Genomic DNA, 17,071 nt, shown 5'->3' with positions numbered 1-17,071 from the left:
TGTGTGGGCACAGTTGCACGCATTTTCAGACATCGAAAAGAAAATGGGAGTTTCTATCTGGTCAAAAGTTTTGTGCTAATTTTTAGTAGCTATAGCTTTAGAATGTGCATCAGAAAATCCTTGACTTTTCAAGTAGGATCCACTTTTTTACTAGGTAGTAGCTACTAGAGTAAGGCTTGAAATGTGTAATCCTCCTTTACAACATAACCTCAAACTCATGCTTCAGCAAATTACATTCCAACTTCAAAAGTAAGAAGTGAATGGTGCATGGAGGCAATGAAGGGGATTTGTTTATTAATAACCTGTGTTGCTTCCAACTTATGTTGTTTCTGAAACCTTGAAATGGTTTAAGAGAGATCTGTATCATTTCAATGGGCTAAAATGGTGTTTTATGTTTCTATGCCGATGTGAGACATTGGGTTAGAAGACAGATTAGAAGCATGAAGGGATGAATTTGTGGGCATCCTAGAACTTGTGTCCTATATTTTACTGATTACTAGGGTAAAGGGGCCAACAGGTTGCCAGCAAAAATGCCTTGAGCTCACAACGTAAAGCATCATGGGAGTTCTAATCAGTTGCAGGAAGTGCATACATGCATTGCTGCCTCATAGAAAAAAAATTCTCCCACATGATGACACCTTCTATGACATGGGATGGGTTTTGGGGGACAAGGATGGGGACAAGAAGTGCCATCCCCTGTCACCATGATAGGGGGCTCTAATATGGGGATGGCACAGAGATAGCATAAAGATGTGATGGGATTGGGATGGTAAGTTGGAAAATGGCCGTGCCATGCTACTGTGCTAGAATCACATCAAGTTTGGAGCATTGTCAAGTCCAGGAGTGCTTTACACGTTGGCCTCAACAATTGCATGGGCATGAAACTCTACTGGTCTCTGAGATTTGTCTTTTTGGGGGTTGCTATATGTTGCTAAAATTGCATGACACCACCTTCTATTCTACAGTTGTACACACAATGGGCTACCTGTCTAAGCTTGTGTGGTTTTCATGCATGTTTAGATAATATTGCATCACACATGCCTCTAATCCAGTAATATCTCAGTTTTATTGAACATCTAGAACCTGGAGGAGGAATCAAGATAGTAGTGACAATGGGTAGAGTTCACTCGATGAAATTTTGAGAAGATTTGTACAGATACATGCACAAAGCATCAGTTATCTTGTACACTTCTTACTAGAGTGGAAGAATAGGATTGTGATGGAGATGGCTAGATCCATGCTATAGGGGAGACAATTAAATGATGGTTTTCGGGCAGAGTCTGTCGGCATTGTGGTCTACATCCTAAACCGTAACCTTAATTTAGCCTTTGAGCACATCGCTCTAGAGGGGGCCTTCACAGGTTTCCACCTTTCCAAGGTGTTTGATATCATAAATCATCTTTGCATTATGTCTGAGGTGACCGAGTTGTTAGAGATATGGTCATCTGGTCATCCCCTGGGCAGGCATGTGTCATGCAGCAGTTTGATCAGCCTGTACAGTCATCGCATTTACTGCAGGATGCCACGTCAGCAGTCGAGCAGTCAGCCACATCAGCAGTCGGACTCATCAGCAGGTTGCCACGTCAACAGTTGGCCATAGGTTGCCACATGTCAGCAGTCAGACAGTTGGCTAAATCTGGCACAGGTTGGCCAGATTTAGCAGGCCGACTGCTATTTTTGCTGGTCCCTATTTTTTGCTATATATGGCAGATTTCCAGCACAGTTTCACACTTTATGATAGCAGATTCCAGGCTCAGTTCGGGGCAGAGATCGTGCTGACTGCTGCAGACTTCGAGGTGTACGGCAGGGTGACATCATCGACATGGAGATACGCAGACATACGAACCACATCTGTGTATGTTTTTGTATTCCTTATTCAGCATTCTTCATATTGGAGATCTATGTTCTTCTGTCTCTTTCTCTCTCTCTCTCTTCTTTCCGTGTTCAATCTATCTCCTCAATCTCGGTCATATGCTTCCGCACCGCTGCACTTTGACACGATATTAGAGCAGCGCAAAGATTGATTTATCATGGGTAGACTTGAAGAGGAGTTTTTAGCGCGACACAAGGTTGTGTTTTCAGCATTCGAGGGTGAGTGGGAGGGCTGTGCATTGAAACAAGTTTGAGACAAATGTGGGCGTTCGGGACAGGAGCAAAGTTGTTGATTGTACTGCGGATTTTTGCTGTATAGGAAGGAGGAAGGCTGCGTTTTGAGTATTCAATTGCAGACCTTCTCATTGCCTCTGGTAGGTGAAAAAGGTGCAAGACAAGCAGTGAAGAACCCTAGCAGGTTGTGTTTTCATAGTCAAAGGGGCTGCTTTTGTGTTTTTGCAGGTATTTCAGGTGAAGATATCTTCTGAGACCGATATGGAGTTTCAAGCGATTATGGATCGGAAGGTGCCCGTCCTACCAGCCTTTCCATCAGATTAGAAGCTCGATGGTGAGAAATACTGCATCTGGCATGTTATGATGTTTGCCATCTTGGAGTCCTATGATTTATCGGAGCTTGTTACGGATGTCATTGACCGTCTTACATCGATAGACGAGTCCAAACTTTCTACAAATGATCATGTGGAGTTGGCAAAGGTTTAGGCACATTGGGATCAGTTGAATGTCTACATTTGCTCTTTTCTCTTCCTTTCATGTACTCTAGTTGTGATTGTCCAAATTGAACGCTTGACGGTGACTAGGGACATATGGTTGGAGCTCGATTAGTTGTACAACCAAATGACCGTTATGAAATGGGTGTCTTTGGAGGTGTAGATGCAGACATTGAATCCTAACAAGTCATCTTATATGCGGGAGCATGTGAACAGGCTATAGGAACTTCCAATGCAAGGAAGGTGATCACATCTGAAGGCATGGTGATGATTCTTTTGTCACAGGTATCACCTAGGTTTGATGCTTTTTACTCTGCCTTGATTACTTTAGGGTGGGAGTCGACTCTTCGGTGGGAGGAGTTAGTTCCTATGGTCTTGGACCAAGAGAAACAATTTAAAGGGCGGAATGCTTCCAAGTCAGAGGCATTGACAGGTTAGTCCTCTTAGGAGAAGGGGAAGGGTAACAAGAAGAAGAAGGACGATAAACCAAAGAAGGACAAAGAGAAGGACTCTACTTGTCACATCTATGGCAAGATAGATCACCAAAAGAAGGATTGCTCCGACAAGGATAAGAAGGACACCAAGAAGGTGAAGGCTTTAAAGGATTTTGGAGTGGTGGCCACTCCCTCATCAACTACTTTCCTCCATTTGGAGATGGTTTAGGCATTGACCTCCAAGGCCTCTGATGCTGTGTTGACGACCCCACACCCCCATGAATGGATTATTGACAGTGATGCCTCTTGGCACATTACCCCTTTTTTTGCAGGTGTTGCCCATTTGTGGTCTTCGTATGGGCAGATTCTCATAGGAGATAGCTCTTCTGTTTCCATGCAGGGTAGGGGTGATATGCAAGTGATTCTAGATGGATGAGGTGGTAGTAGGTACTCATATATCCGAGGTGCTTTATGTGCGAGGTTTGGGTTACCATTTGCTTTTCATGCACAAGATTTGTGCTCTTGGCCTATTGGTTGAGTTTGATGCAGATTCTTTTCAGATTCTTGAGTGTGGCTGGAGAAAGGTGCTTTCTATACGTTATAAGGAGAATGAAGTCTACAAGTTGAGGTCGCGTGCCTTGACTTCTCTTCTTTATACTTTAGAGACACAGTTCGAGCATTGGCATGCTCAATTTGGTCACTTGAATTATGACTACCTTTGGAAGGTTTCTTGGGGATAGCTTGTTCGAGGACATAGTGGTGAGCCAGTAGCCTTGTGTATCTTGCATTCATGGAAGATAGCATTGTGATGCCATTCCCAGCAAGGCTTCGCGGCGGTATTCAGCACCCTTGGAGCTTGTTTCTATAGATCTTTGTGGACCTATGCGGATGGAGTCCCTTAAGGGGAGTTTGTATTTCATGCTCATTGTTGACGATTTTAGTAGGATGACATGGGCGTACTTCTTGATGCTGAAGTCGGAGGCCGCCTCCAATTTCAAAGATTGGTTGCTCTTCGAGGAGAACTGATCAAGCCAGAAGTTGAAGACCTTGCAGTTAGACAAAGGTGGAGAGTTTATCTCTAACGAGCTTGCTAGATTTTGTGTAGATTGTGGTATTTACTGGGAGTTTGCAAATACAAACGCACCTTAGGAGAACGGCATGTTGGAGCGGAAGAACATGAGTGTGGTTGAGATGGCTAGGACCATGATGGAGCATCGTAAGACACCTCAGTGTTTATGGGTCGAGGCTGTGGTTATTGCTGTCCACATCCTCAATTGGTCACCTACTTTGGTCTTGGTTGGTATGACCCCTTGTGAGGCTTATTTTCGAGTCAAGCTAGATGTTTCTTATTTTAAGATCTTTGTCACCTACTTCGGTCTTGGTTGGTATGACCCCTTGTGAGGCTTATTTTCGAGTCAAGCTAGATGTTTCTTATTTCAAGATCTTTGGATGTGAAGCCTATGTTGTTGGGGTAAAAGGCCTTTGAGCCTACCCGTGTACACTGTGACCGCCCATTCTTTATTCATATATAATATGATAATGCAATAAGGCTGTCAGTTCAGTTGGACAACACCTACATTGTGTGTGCTCTTCTCTCCCGTATCTTCCTCTTCTCCTTCTCCACTACCATTGCATCCCCTTCAACTGGTATCAGAGCGGGTCTTCAAGAGCTCATTCCAGCCTTCCACACGAGATATGAGATCTTCATTCTCACTCAGTTTTCAGCTCAACAGGGTTTTTCACAGGTTGTGGGTAGCCATAGCTCACACCTCTTGGAGCTTTCTTCACATAGATCTTGGTTCCAGCCTATTAAGGCTTGTTGAGGCTTGGTGTAGGCCTTCTTTGGCCCCCATTTGTGCCCCCTTTGGGCCCCATTGTTGACACGTGGGACAGCAGACCTCCCCAGCCAGCTCACGTTTTTTTTGTGCATGTTTCAAAATCTGGCCCAAAAATCACTCTTTTTGTTATATCTTTGGCATTCAGAACCCGATTCAAGCAAGGTAAGAGTCTGAATTGGGGTTTTGGCACGCTCTGGACGCAATGGTGATGTCGGATTTGCCAAATTTTGATGACAGAATATTCTGCAACAAATTTCAGGTCTGAGACAGCATGTATTTATATGCCTATGGCTTATGTGATGCTTCTATTGATGTCTATTGATACCGGATCACTTGTGGATGTTATGCCTCTTATGTGAGACGCATTTGGAGCTGATTTAGCTCAGCCATTGACTATTTTGAACAATCCCAGATCTGTCCAAAACAGGGCAGCCACCTGTTACTTCAATTTTATGCTCACAGGTCTTGGCATTTGATGCCCGATTATGTCCGATTGGTGCCTATACATACGGGAATGTATGCCTATGGTTTGCCTATGGATTTGAGCCTGGATTGAGCACTGATTTGCTCAGTTTACAGAGGTTATATGCTGCTGGAAACTTCAGGGCTGAAGCTATTTATGCTACAGTTGGGTTATGCCTATTGGTTACGGGGTGCTCCCGGCTACTCGGTATGATGTTATGATGTATTTGGACTATGCCACATGTCTTATTTATGCTCCGGAATGCTTTTGAGCTGAGATTAGAGCTCGATTTGGGTTTGACTGTCACTTCTTTGCAGCTGGCATTTCATCTATGACATGGTTTATGCCTAGGCTACCCAGTACGGGTTATGATGTCTTGGTGAATGCTTTATGCTTTGGCTGTGGATGGCAGTTGTTTGAGCTCATCTCCACATTCATTTGAGTATTTCCTTGAGCAGTTGGACATTAACTTGGCTTTTTCCGTTACGACCTTGGATGCTATATGGGATTTGATGCTCCGATTATGGATCTTGGCTATTACTTGGATACACTTACAGGTATTGAGCAGTGAACTGCTCCCTTGTTTTGGCAGTTGCCTATTGAGTTGTGATTGCTCGTTTGCATTTGATATGTGGGATACTTACTGATCAGTGGACTTGGATAGTGCTTGGGATTTACAGTCATGGATTTCTTGCTCCTCTGTTGTCTAGCTTCTATGCTAGTTGGACTCCTGTTGCCCATCCATGTTAGAGAGCAGATGCTATGCATGCTTACTCGTCTATGCACATGGTCTACTGTTGTATACCTTACAGAGCTACTTATTTGGATGCTGTTGTATAGATGTTTGGGCTTCACTTGGAGCTTGATTCTTGCAGGATGCTTTGCCACTTGTCGGTCTTTACTTGACTTGGATGTTTCTTAGTGGCATGATGTACTGCAAAGCTATGCGTATGCATATGGTTATGGGCTGATTTCATGGCTGAATATCATATGCTCTTATGATAGATGTCCTATGCTTTACTGTACTGTGGTTGGTTATGTCATGCAGTTGGCTACGACTCTTCTTCATGTGGGAGCTTTTGCATCCTTGATTGATACCTTTATGTCCTCCCATCCATTGAGGTTTCATGAGCATTTGCAGCATGCTTCTACCACTGATATACTAGCAGATGATTGTCTTTATGAGCAGGTTCCCTATGTTGGGACAGCCCTTGATTGCTTGAGCTCCATGGATGCTATGGATAGCCCTATTCATGATGACTTGGATTCCTTGTCATCTTCTACAGGTTCTTCTACTTCAGATGTTATTTGCTTCCATTGTGGGAAGCTTGGGCATGTTCAAAGAAAATGCTTTAGACGGATTAGAGAGCAGCAGAGACAGAGACGGACTCGACATGAGCAGAGAGTCAGCGATGCAGTAGGTATTACTACTCTTTCTAGTGGTGAGGTACATGCAGTTACCCATGATGATGCAACTGAGCATGTCCTCCTGTCATCTAGTTTCCCTACAGCTTACTTGCTCAATGATCAGGCCCATGCCTTTGATTGGCTTTTCGACTCTATGGCATCTTGTCATGTAGTAGCATGGTTCTCTTCTTACAGGGAGATTGATGGATGTATTGATCTAGGCCTTGAGCAGACTTATGCTATTGTTGGTACACAGAACATACACCTAGCTTTGCCTAATGGGACTTCTCTTATGCTCAGGGATGTTCTACATGTTCTCATGCTCAGCAAGAGCGTGATTTCTGTCAGTCAGTTACATGATGCAGGTTACTTTGTTTCTCTTCAGGATAGGTCATGGAAGATCTGTCATGGTTGCTTGGTTTTGGCCAGAGGTTCTCGAGTTGGTTCTCATTATCTAGTGCATGTCTCTCATGTGGGAGATTCTATGGTTGCAGTTATGCGGATACCACATGCATTGTTATGGCATTATCACCTAGGCCATATGCACCACAGAGAGATGGAGATCTTGTCTCGTTTAGACTCATTGCTGCCTCCTATGTCACTTACAGATCTTGATGCTTGCCTTGATTGCACTCTTGGTCCTTGCAGAGTCCCCTTGGCTTATGGTGATCGTATGAGGCATGCTCCTCTAGATCTTGTCGATTGTGCAGTATATGGACCTATGCCTTCCCAGTCACTTGGTGGAGCGTCGTACTTTGTGACCTTTGTTGATCATGCTACCTATCGTGTTTGGGCTTTTCCCTTGGTGTAGATTGAGGATGCTGCAGTTATGCTTGACAGGTTTATGGATTTTGCTGGTAGCAGGTCTAGGTGCTTGCAGATGGATTATGAGAGTCATGCTCTCTCTCCGAGCTTTCGGACCTCTTGTCAGCAATATGGGATTGATTTCTTGTGCCCACGGTATTATGGGATTGCTCATGGCACGTGTCTAACCTTACAGGCAAAGGTTGCTTCTATGCTTACCACAGCTGGGTTGTCTTATGGCTTTTGGGCTGAGGCTCTTATGATAGCAATCTATTTGGTTAACAGGACGCCGTGCTTGACCTTGGATGATATTACACCCCATGAGGCATGGAGTGGCATGCAACCCTCCTATGATTACTTGAGGATGTTTGGCTGCCAAGCATTTGTACGTATGCCACATGAGCCTATGTCACGTAGATGTATCCTCCTTGGTTATGGAGATGGTGACTTTAAGGCCTACAGATTATGGGATTTGGATGCCCAGCAAGTCATACGCAGCCATCATGTTGTCTTCTATGAGATGTAGACACCTCTTAGCCCTCTTGATGAGCGTTCAGTACGCTTTATGGCTGATTTTACAGCAGTGAGAAGCATTCTTGGATTGCTTCGTTGTATGGAGCTGCGGGATCGCTTATCTCTTGGATACCATGGACTCGAGGATGTTTGACTCTTCTTCTGTAGAGGTTCCCGACACTTCTTGCACAGCTCGCTTTCCGATTGGGCGTTGGGTGAGATGTTATGATTCCTCACCTTGTCTTTTTTTTTTCTTTTCTTTATTTTCACTCCCTAGCCACATCGGCCTTTTAGTGGGAGGTTGTTGGGGTAAAAGGCCTCTGGGTCTACCCGTGTATACTGTGACCGCCCATTCTTTATTCATATATAATATGATAGTGCAGTAAGGCTGTCAGTTCAGTTGGACAGCACCTATATTGTGTGTGCTCTTCTCTCCCGCATCTTCCTCTTCTTCTTCTCCACTGCCATTGCATCCCCTTCATATGTTTATATCCCAAAGACTTAGAGGGACAAATTTGAAGTGGCTTTGAAGCAATAGGTGTTTGTGGGCTATAGCTTGCAATTCCAGGGCTACTGCTTGTATGATCCTGTTAAGCGGGATGTCTACACAAGTCGTGATGTGTGATCTATGGAGGTTCCAGCTTCAAAGGATGGTGATAAGCACCCTATACTTGGAGATCCCGGAGATAGTTGGGCACTAGAGACAGTTCCTTTGGAGCCAATGCCTCTTGGGGATGCTTTTTCTTCAGATTTTTTTTTCACCTCCAACCATCCCACATGAGCCATTGCTGGTGGTGGATGTTCCAGAGACTTCAGTAGATGGAGAGCGACGCGAGGAGAGATCCAGCCTCCTCCTCATTGGGCACGCGGTACACTGTGATGTAGGGATTGAGAGGGTCCTTGAGGAGTGGCAGCCATAGGACGGCTTGCGGCGTTCTTGGAGGAACCAAGTACATTCCGTTGAGCTTGTTTGTTCTAACTATTGTCTGATGACTTGTCTTATGTAGGATAAGGAGCCCACCTTCGTGAAGGAGGCTTTGCAATCACCCCATTGGAAGAATAGCCGGCTATGGAGCACGAGTTGGATGCTAGCGAGCAAAATGGCACTTGGGATCGTGTGCCTCAACCTGCTCATAGGAAGGTGCTTGGTGTCAAATGGGTCTTCAAGACCAAATATCACAATGATGGTACTTTGGATAAGCACAAGGCATGGCTCATAGCAAAGGGTTTCGCATAGCGGCCAAGGTTGGATTTCCATGATACCTTTGTACCTACAGCTCGTATGGCTACTATTAGAGCCATCCTTGCCTTAGCTAGCCGTAGGAGATGGCCGGTTTATCAGCTTGATGTGAAGTCTGCCTTCCTCAATGGTGATTTGAAGGAGGAAATCTATGTTATAGCCTCTTGGCTTTTTCTCATTAGATGAACAAATATATAGGTTGAAGAAGGCCCTCTATGGCCTCAAACAATCTCCACATGCTTGGAACAAGAAGGTAGACTCGTTTCTCCAGCAAAGGTTGGGGTATTGGTGCTCCATGGCCGATCCACAGCTTTATGTCCACATTTTAGAAGGGGCACATGCTTTGTTTGTGCTCTATGTGGATGATTTGATTTTGATAGGTTATCATGTACAAATGGTCAAGGCAACCAAGGCAGCACTATATGAGAAGTTTGAGATGATGGACATTGGACTTCTCCATTTCTTCTTTGGGCATGACATCTATCAGACTCCATTGGGCATCTTCATCTCCTAGGAGCGGTATGTGTAGAAGCTCTTGACTACGTTTGAGGTGGACGGATGCAAGTCCCTATTGACTCCTATGGATCCGAATTGGAAGGCCACAACCCATGTTGATTGACCTTTGGCAGATGCTACCCATTACACACAACTTATTGGGTCCCTGATTTGGCTTCTCAACACGTCTTGATTTGTGTTACTCTCTAGTTTTGTTGGCCGAGTTCATGATTGAACCTAAAGAGGTACATTGGCAAGCTGCTTTGAGGATTTTGTGGTTCTTGAAGGGGACCCGCAATCTAGGGATCTTGTATCCAATAGGTATAGATGGTTCAAATCTTGTGCTTATATGTTGGAGTGATTCAGATTGGGTTGGCAATGTGAACCACAAGAGATCCATGACAGGTTATTGCTTTACCTTGGGTGTAGGTGTTGTTCCATGGAGTAGTAAGAAGCAATCCGTGGTTGCCTTATCTTCGACTAAGGCGGGGGATCGAGCGGCATCTTCTACCACATGTGAGACAACGTGGCTTCAGCGGTTGTTGGAGGAGCTTGGCTGCTACCCAATAAGTCCTACTACACCTCATTGTGACAATGAAAGTTGTATTGCCTTGGTCCGAAACCCAATATTTCATACTAGGATAAAACACATTGAGGTATAGTACCATTTCATTCGGGAGAAGCCTCTAGATGAGACTATCGATGTGGTTTATTGCAAGACAAAGGACAACCTAGTAGATTTGTTTACGAAGGTGTTTCCCTTGGCTTTACTTCGTCAGCATTCCAAACCCCTCAACCTCATGTTGTGTCTAAGATCTGAGAGGGGGTGTTAGAGATATGGTCATTTGGTCATCCCCTGGATAGGTATGTGTCTTGCAGCAGTTTGATCAGCCTATACAGTCGTTGCATTTACTGCAGGATGCCACATTAGCAATCAAGTAGTTGGCCACAGGTTGCCACGTGTTAGCAATCGGACAGTTTTTTCTTGTAGTTGGTCAAATTTGGCACATGTCGGCCAGATTTAGCAGGCCAACTGCTATTTTTGCTGCTCCCTATTTTCTGCTATATATAGCAGATTTCCAGCACACTTTTGCAGATCATTGGGAGCCTCACAAGGTGGCACATTTGGAAGGCATGTTGTCAGATGATATTTTGCATAGAGTGCCTATGAGTATCGACCTTGGCCAACTTTCATCATCCACTCCCTCTATGGCCATTGGGACTAGGTGCAGGGCGATTCTCTAGCGCACAAGGAGCTCCCTCATCATTTCTTGCTCACTTGGGGCAGCCATGACCTATTCTTCATGATGCAGGTGGGTAGTCCTAGAAAATTAATTTAATGCGTTTGATAATGCTAGAAAATGAGATTAGGAGGTTGCCACTTAGCAACTTGTTCATGCAAGTGGGAAAAACATTTTTGGGGGTTGGTGGAAGTATATTCCACCCATTGTTAGAGAGAAGGAGGCTGCGAGAGACCAAGGAGATGTTGCTAATATGATTTGCAGCCGCAAGTGATCAGTTTTATAGTAGCCGACGGTAGTTTGGAGCCCTCTAGATACAAGTGATAGTAGCCCAAAGTCCTTTTGGTGCAAGTGATAGCATAGAAGAGGGGATAACAGCCTCTTTGGTGGTCCTAAGTTGTAGGTGATAGCTTCTATGGTTGTTTGAGCAGAGTAGTAGTATTTTTTCAGCCTTTCTTACGATAAAAACTCTGAAATTTCTCTCTCTATAGCATTCTCTCTCATCCTACAGCCATCTCTCAAAGTTATCTCAGCAAAATCTAGCCATTTGAGGCATCGGAGGTGGAGATATTGGAAAATCTATGTTGTTGTAAACCCTAATTTATAGCAAAAATTAAGGTTTGACAGTCACCTTGGGATACGTACTCAAAATTGAGGGCCTAGGATTTGAATTTCAGCAGTTGAAATTTAAAAAATTCAAGGAGATTTAAGAGGCCAGCTAGCTTGTATCAGATATGGGGCTTAATTTTGTTGGGATAAAGGCCCTTTTTCACCTCTGTGTATAGTATACGTACATTATTTAGTTATACATGTGAATACACCCTTACGTGCCCTAAGTATAAATACATTTTATTCTTTGTGTACCAACACATTGTTGGTACACCTAAATCTAATCGTACTTTCATACACTCTCTTTGTGTCACGTTCACTCCTCGAACTGCTACTCATTCTTCTAGCTAAGCTCCAACAACTGATATCAGAGCATAGGTTGTGCGCGCTTCTCGAGACCACATGCATAAGCTGTTAGTTGCAAGATTGATAGGCGACAGTCAGCTCGCGAACAGGTCAAGTAGAAGATGGGGCTCACAATGGGTCATGAGCATGTGACATTGCAAAGACAACTTGCAGGCGACCGAGCACGACGTTCAACGGGCAGCATAGTAACGCGATGACCACCTGTAGGCGATTGAGCGTGACGTTCAGCGGGCAGCACAGGAACGCGACGACCAACATGCGTGTGGAGTGCAGGCGACGTTGTAGTGACCTGCGACCAGCGGCAAAAGGCGGATGGGCACCAGGCGTGACAGAGCGGCGACCAGCACGTGAGGAGTCGGCAGGTCAACAGACTCCCCTTGTGGTCAGTATTTCCAAAGAAATCAAAACAATTTTTTTTTCTTTAATTTCAAAGTTTCCTCTTTTGCCTTAACAGGGGTTCGCACGTGAAAGCACAGTTTTCGAATCTGTGCAAATCTAGTGTAAACGCCCCGAACAACGTAGTATGCTTAACAATTATGAAATTCGCTTGTTTTTGAGACTTAATATAGAAGAGAATGAACACTTAAAGCTGAAAATGAAAATTACTCACAAAATTTCAGCTATGAAAATGTAAAAGCAAAGATGTACAAACACACATGCATGATCTATTATGCAATGATAAGAACTGATTTCTTTACAGTATGAGAGAAGAAAGAGGGGAAATCAGCCTTTCTCCATCGTTGATCAGCAATATACGGATAGGGCTTGCTTCTTGTTGCTAAAATGGAAGAAAGAGCTCGAGAAGGAGGTGTTGTAATGAATTTACAGGCTTGCTGTCCTGTAAAACAGCAGTGATAGAAGAGGCAATATGGAGGAATTTGATAATGGAGAAGTGGGGGATGATGATGGGGATGGATGGGGCCAGTTTCTGGCTATCTGTGGGTGCTGTACATGAGTTTACGGCAAAGAAAAATGATGCTAAATGAAGAAAAATGAGCTCTTATTTATAGGAGAGGGAAAAGCTAGTACAAAAGGGGAAAGTGGAGTAGCACAAGACAAGTGTCCAACCACATGTCATGAGATGTGACAAGTGGTGGGACACTTGGAAACTTGTGTGACAAGTGTCTTGACACTTGTCTCTTCTCTATGGCCTTCCTTTTTGGGCTGAATACTGTCAAGAATAGAAACAACCAAATTTAGTAAGCACAGTCAGAGTACAGAATTTACTATTTTTAAAATGACATCCCTATTTTTTAGGACTAGCATTTTTAGGCTAATTCGAGGTTCCTAAAATTTAGGGACCCCCTAATATGGGTGTCATATGAAAGCTTTTTCTGTGTATATCGCAAAAACGGTATCAGAATCTTCATGTGACTTTCCTATGCAAAGAAATGTGCATTTCAAGCTTTCAGCCCACACATGCACTTTGTACAAGCATTTCATGATCATGCCATCTTGTTGATTATAACTGTCTATTCTGGCGGATCTAGCCCACACTTCAAGGCATTAATTCTTTCTGTGTGCGAGTCTAACCCTGATATGCGTGAGTTTTGGTCACAGGCGTCCAATCGAGCCATATAGGTGGAAGTGTGATCTATCTTTTCTCTAACCCACCGCGTGGGTCCACCATAACCTGTGACCACTCATCAGTGGCCAGCTCCAATGCACTTTTCTTTATATTTAATTAGTGCAAAGGAAACAAATTTAATAAATCATTATATAGACAAATTAATGAAAAAGGATACAAATTCTGTTTCTATAGAGTTGTGATATCTAGTCTGGAAAATTTGGGGGTTTTTCCAGTTTTGATCTCATCTAGGCATGGCAATGACATTCGTGTTAGAAATTGCTAACATTGTGCGTGTTGACCTCAGTCAAATTGGGGATTTTGCCAAATTTGTTAGATTTTTGCTCTTTCAAGTAAAATTTCTTGACATTGGACCCCAAAAAAATTGGGGCTTTTCATATTTTGATGAAATTTTACTCAGTTGGGACAAATTGGCTGACATTTATGCATTGTTGGACCCGGAATTTTGGGATTTTGTGCAGAATTTGGTAAATTTCTGCAGTATTTACCCGTGTGGTGGCTGATTTATGTATAAACAGTAGAGACTTATTACTGTTTGAGAAAGAACATCAGTGTATTTTACTGGTTCAACTTTTGCTTCTGCAGTTTAATGCATTTATTCTTGTGTTCGTGATAAAAATAGCTGCAACTTCTTCCAGTTTAGACATCAAGAGTTTGATGGAAATCAAACAGTTTGATGGTCATGACTGTAACCTTTGGGAAGACCGTATGTAGGGCATATTGTTCTTAAAGGATTGTGAGGATGCTTTGCAGGAAGATAAACCCACACAAATGTCTGATGCAGATTGGGCCAGAGTTAACAAAAAGGCTGTGGCTTACATAAAGATGGGTGTCACTGATGACATTTTGACAAACATTAAAGGTTTAGCTACATGTTATGCAATATGAGAGAAGCTGAAAACTACCTATGAGATCACCACACTTGTTAATCAGGTGTATTTAATGCGTAAGTTGGTAAATATGCGACTGGATGAGTCACAACCTGCAGTTGAGCACTTGAGTGCATTTATTGGCATTTTAAATCAGCTCAAGGATGCAAATTTGGATTTTGATGATAAGTTGAGGGCGATTTTTTTGATCATGACACGGCTTGATTCTTGGGAGACCTTGGTGGTTTCTCTCAGTAATAACCCCAATCTCTCATATGATGGTGTGAGAGGTTCAATCTTGAATGAAGAAATTAGACTTATGTCTAGTGGAGAAGGCAACAACTCAGCTTATATTGTAAGAGGCAGGGCTGAAAAGAAAAATGCAAATGTTGGACAGAGAAACAAAAGCAAGAGCAAAGGAAAGGAAAAGAGTGACATTACTTGCTATCAGTGTGGTCGAAGGGGCCACAAGAAGCCTGATTGCAGAACTACAAGAAGGAACAAGAGAGAAAGAAGAATGCAGAAGACAAAAAGAAGAAAGAGGATAAGACAAATGCATCTGAGGCAATCAAAGGCAAGGAAAAGGCCAATGTGGCCTCCAGTGTAGTCATAGAGGAGCTTTTGGATACAAAGACTGATGTATTATATGCAGTTGATTATGATGCCCTTGTATGTTACATGCAAGATATGCAAATTACCAAGACTAATGTGATTGATGCACTTTTGTCAGTTAATGATGGTGTCACTCAGACTTGGATTGTAGACTCTAGTGCCTCTTTCCATGTAAGTCCTTGCTTGGAGTGTTTTGCTATGTTCAATGCAGGGAGTTATGAAAAAGTGTACCTTGAAAATAACCATGCTTGTAGCATTGATGGGATTGGCACTATACACTTGTCTTTAGTAATGGGCAAGAGCTTGTGTTGAAAGATGTCAGATATGTGCCTGGCATAAAAAAGAGTTTACTATCCATTGGTTAGCTTGACTTACATGGTTATACTATATTGTTTGGTGGTGGTTTGTGGAAATTGAAAAAGGGTTTCATGCTGATTGCAAAAGGAACCAAGAATGGCACTTTGTATTGTTTGCACTGTAAAGCTTTGAATGGCAAGTTTCTTGTAGTTGCTGAAATTGGTTGTCATTTGGAGTTGTGGCATAAGAGATTATACCATATGAGCCAGAAAGAACTTGATGCCCTTACCTCTTTGAAGAGGGTTGATGGATAAGGCTCTAAACTTGACTTTTGTAATGAGTGTTAGTTTGGAAAGCAAATGAAAAATTCCTTTTACTTTGGTATCTCTTGTAAGTCAAATGTCTTGGACTTAGTGCATTCTGATGTATGTAGTATGCCCATGAAATCGTTGGGTGGTGCTGCATATTTTGTTTCTTTCATTGACGATTTTTCCAGGAAGATTTGGGTTTATCTGTTGAAAAAGAAAAGCTTTGAAACTTTTCATGCATTTGTGACCACTCAGAAAGGTGGAAAGCTGAAATGCTTGAGAACTAATAATGGGGGTGAGTTCACATCTTTTGAATTCAAGTTCTTTTGTGACTTGCATGGAATTAAGAGGGAGCTTACAACTCCTTACAACCCTTCTTCAAATGGGGTGGCTAAAAGATATAATAGGACATTATGTGAAAGAGTGCGGTGCACGCTGTCCACTGCTAATCTGCCTCATGAATTTTGGGGAGAGGCACTTAAAACGGTGGTTCACATTTGCAACTGCTCTCCAAACAGGTCCTTAAATAATGGCATCCGTGAGGAGGTTTGGTCTGGCAAATCGGCCTCATATGACCATTTACGCATATTTGGTTGTGATGCTTTTGTGCATGTTAGAGATGAGCTGAGGAACAAACTTGACCCAAAATCCACCAAAGGCATTTTCATGGGCTATAGTGATGAGGGTAAATTTGGCTACAGAGTGTGGTTACCTTAGTCCAAGAAAATTATTGGCAGCCATAATGTTGTGTTTAATGAGGTAAAATTGCTGAAAGGTATTTTAGCCTCTAATGAAGATATGAAAAAGGTCAAATTTCAGAATTCAGCCACCTATTACTTCAGATGATGAGCCTCATGATGCTGTACCACAGACTGAAATTGATGATCAGCCAGTTATTTTTGAGCCATATGATGATGGACAGCAAATAGAAGCACAAGGAGGTCATGGATAACAAGATAGACTTGCTGATTATGAAAATGAAGGTGCTGTAGAGCATGAACAACATGCTGAAAATGGCTTGCAGCAGCTAATAAATGTTGAAAATGACATACCTCCAGATGTAGACCCAATTCTTGAAAATGTAGATCATTGGGTACACAGGTCTACACGCGTAAGAAGGTAACCACATAGGTATGACCCCTCCTTGCATTATGTAATGCTTATAGATGAGGGTGAGCCTCTTACATATAAGGAGGCCAAGTTATGCAAATTCAGCAGTAAGTGGGAGCTAGCTATGCAGGAAGAGATTAAATCTCTGTATGCTAATGAAACTTGGGATCTTGTGTCGTTGCCCAAAGAAAGGAAGTCTCTTCCAAATAAATGGGTTTACAAAGTAAAGACAGTTGATGGGAAACCCAAGTACAAGGCAAGACTGGTTGCCAAAGGG

General features: G+C 43.0%; 1 protein-coding gene across 2 annotated transcripts in view; it reads left to right on the top strand.

Annotated features, from left to right (window-relative positions):
• LOC148009159 (tRNA-dihydrouridine(47) synthase [NAD(P)(+)]-like) overlaps positions 1 to 17,071 on the top strand; it is a 61,447-nt gene that overhangs the window by 21,847 nt on the left and 22,529 nt on the right. The gene's annotated exons all lie outside the window — the stretch shown is intronic.

Source organism: Lygodium microphyllum, unplaced genomic scaffold (assembly GCF_053477565.2).
Source record: "Lygodium microphyllum isolate KBCC unplaced genomic scaffold, Lygodium_microphyllum_v1.1.10 scaffold_36, whole genome shotgun sequence".
NCBI lineage: Eukaryota > Viridiplantae > Streptophyta > Polypodiopsida > Schizaeales > Lygodiaceae > Lygodium > Lygodium microphyllum.
The sequence above is the reverse complement of the archived record's forward strand: the minus strand, read 5'-3'. Positions and strand labels throughout refer to the sequence as shown.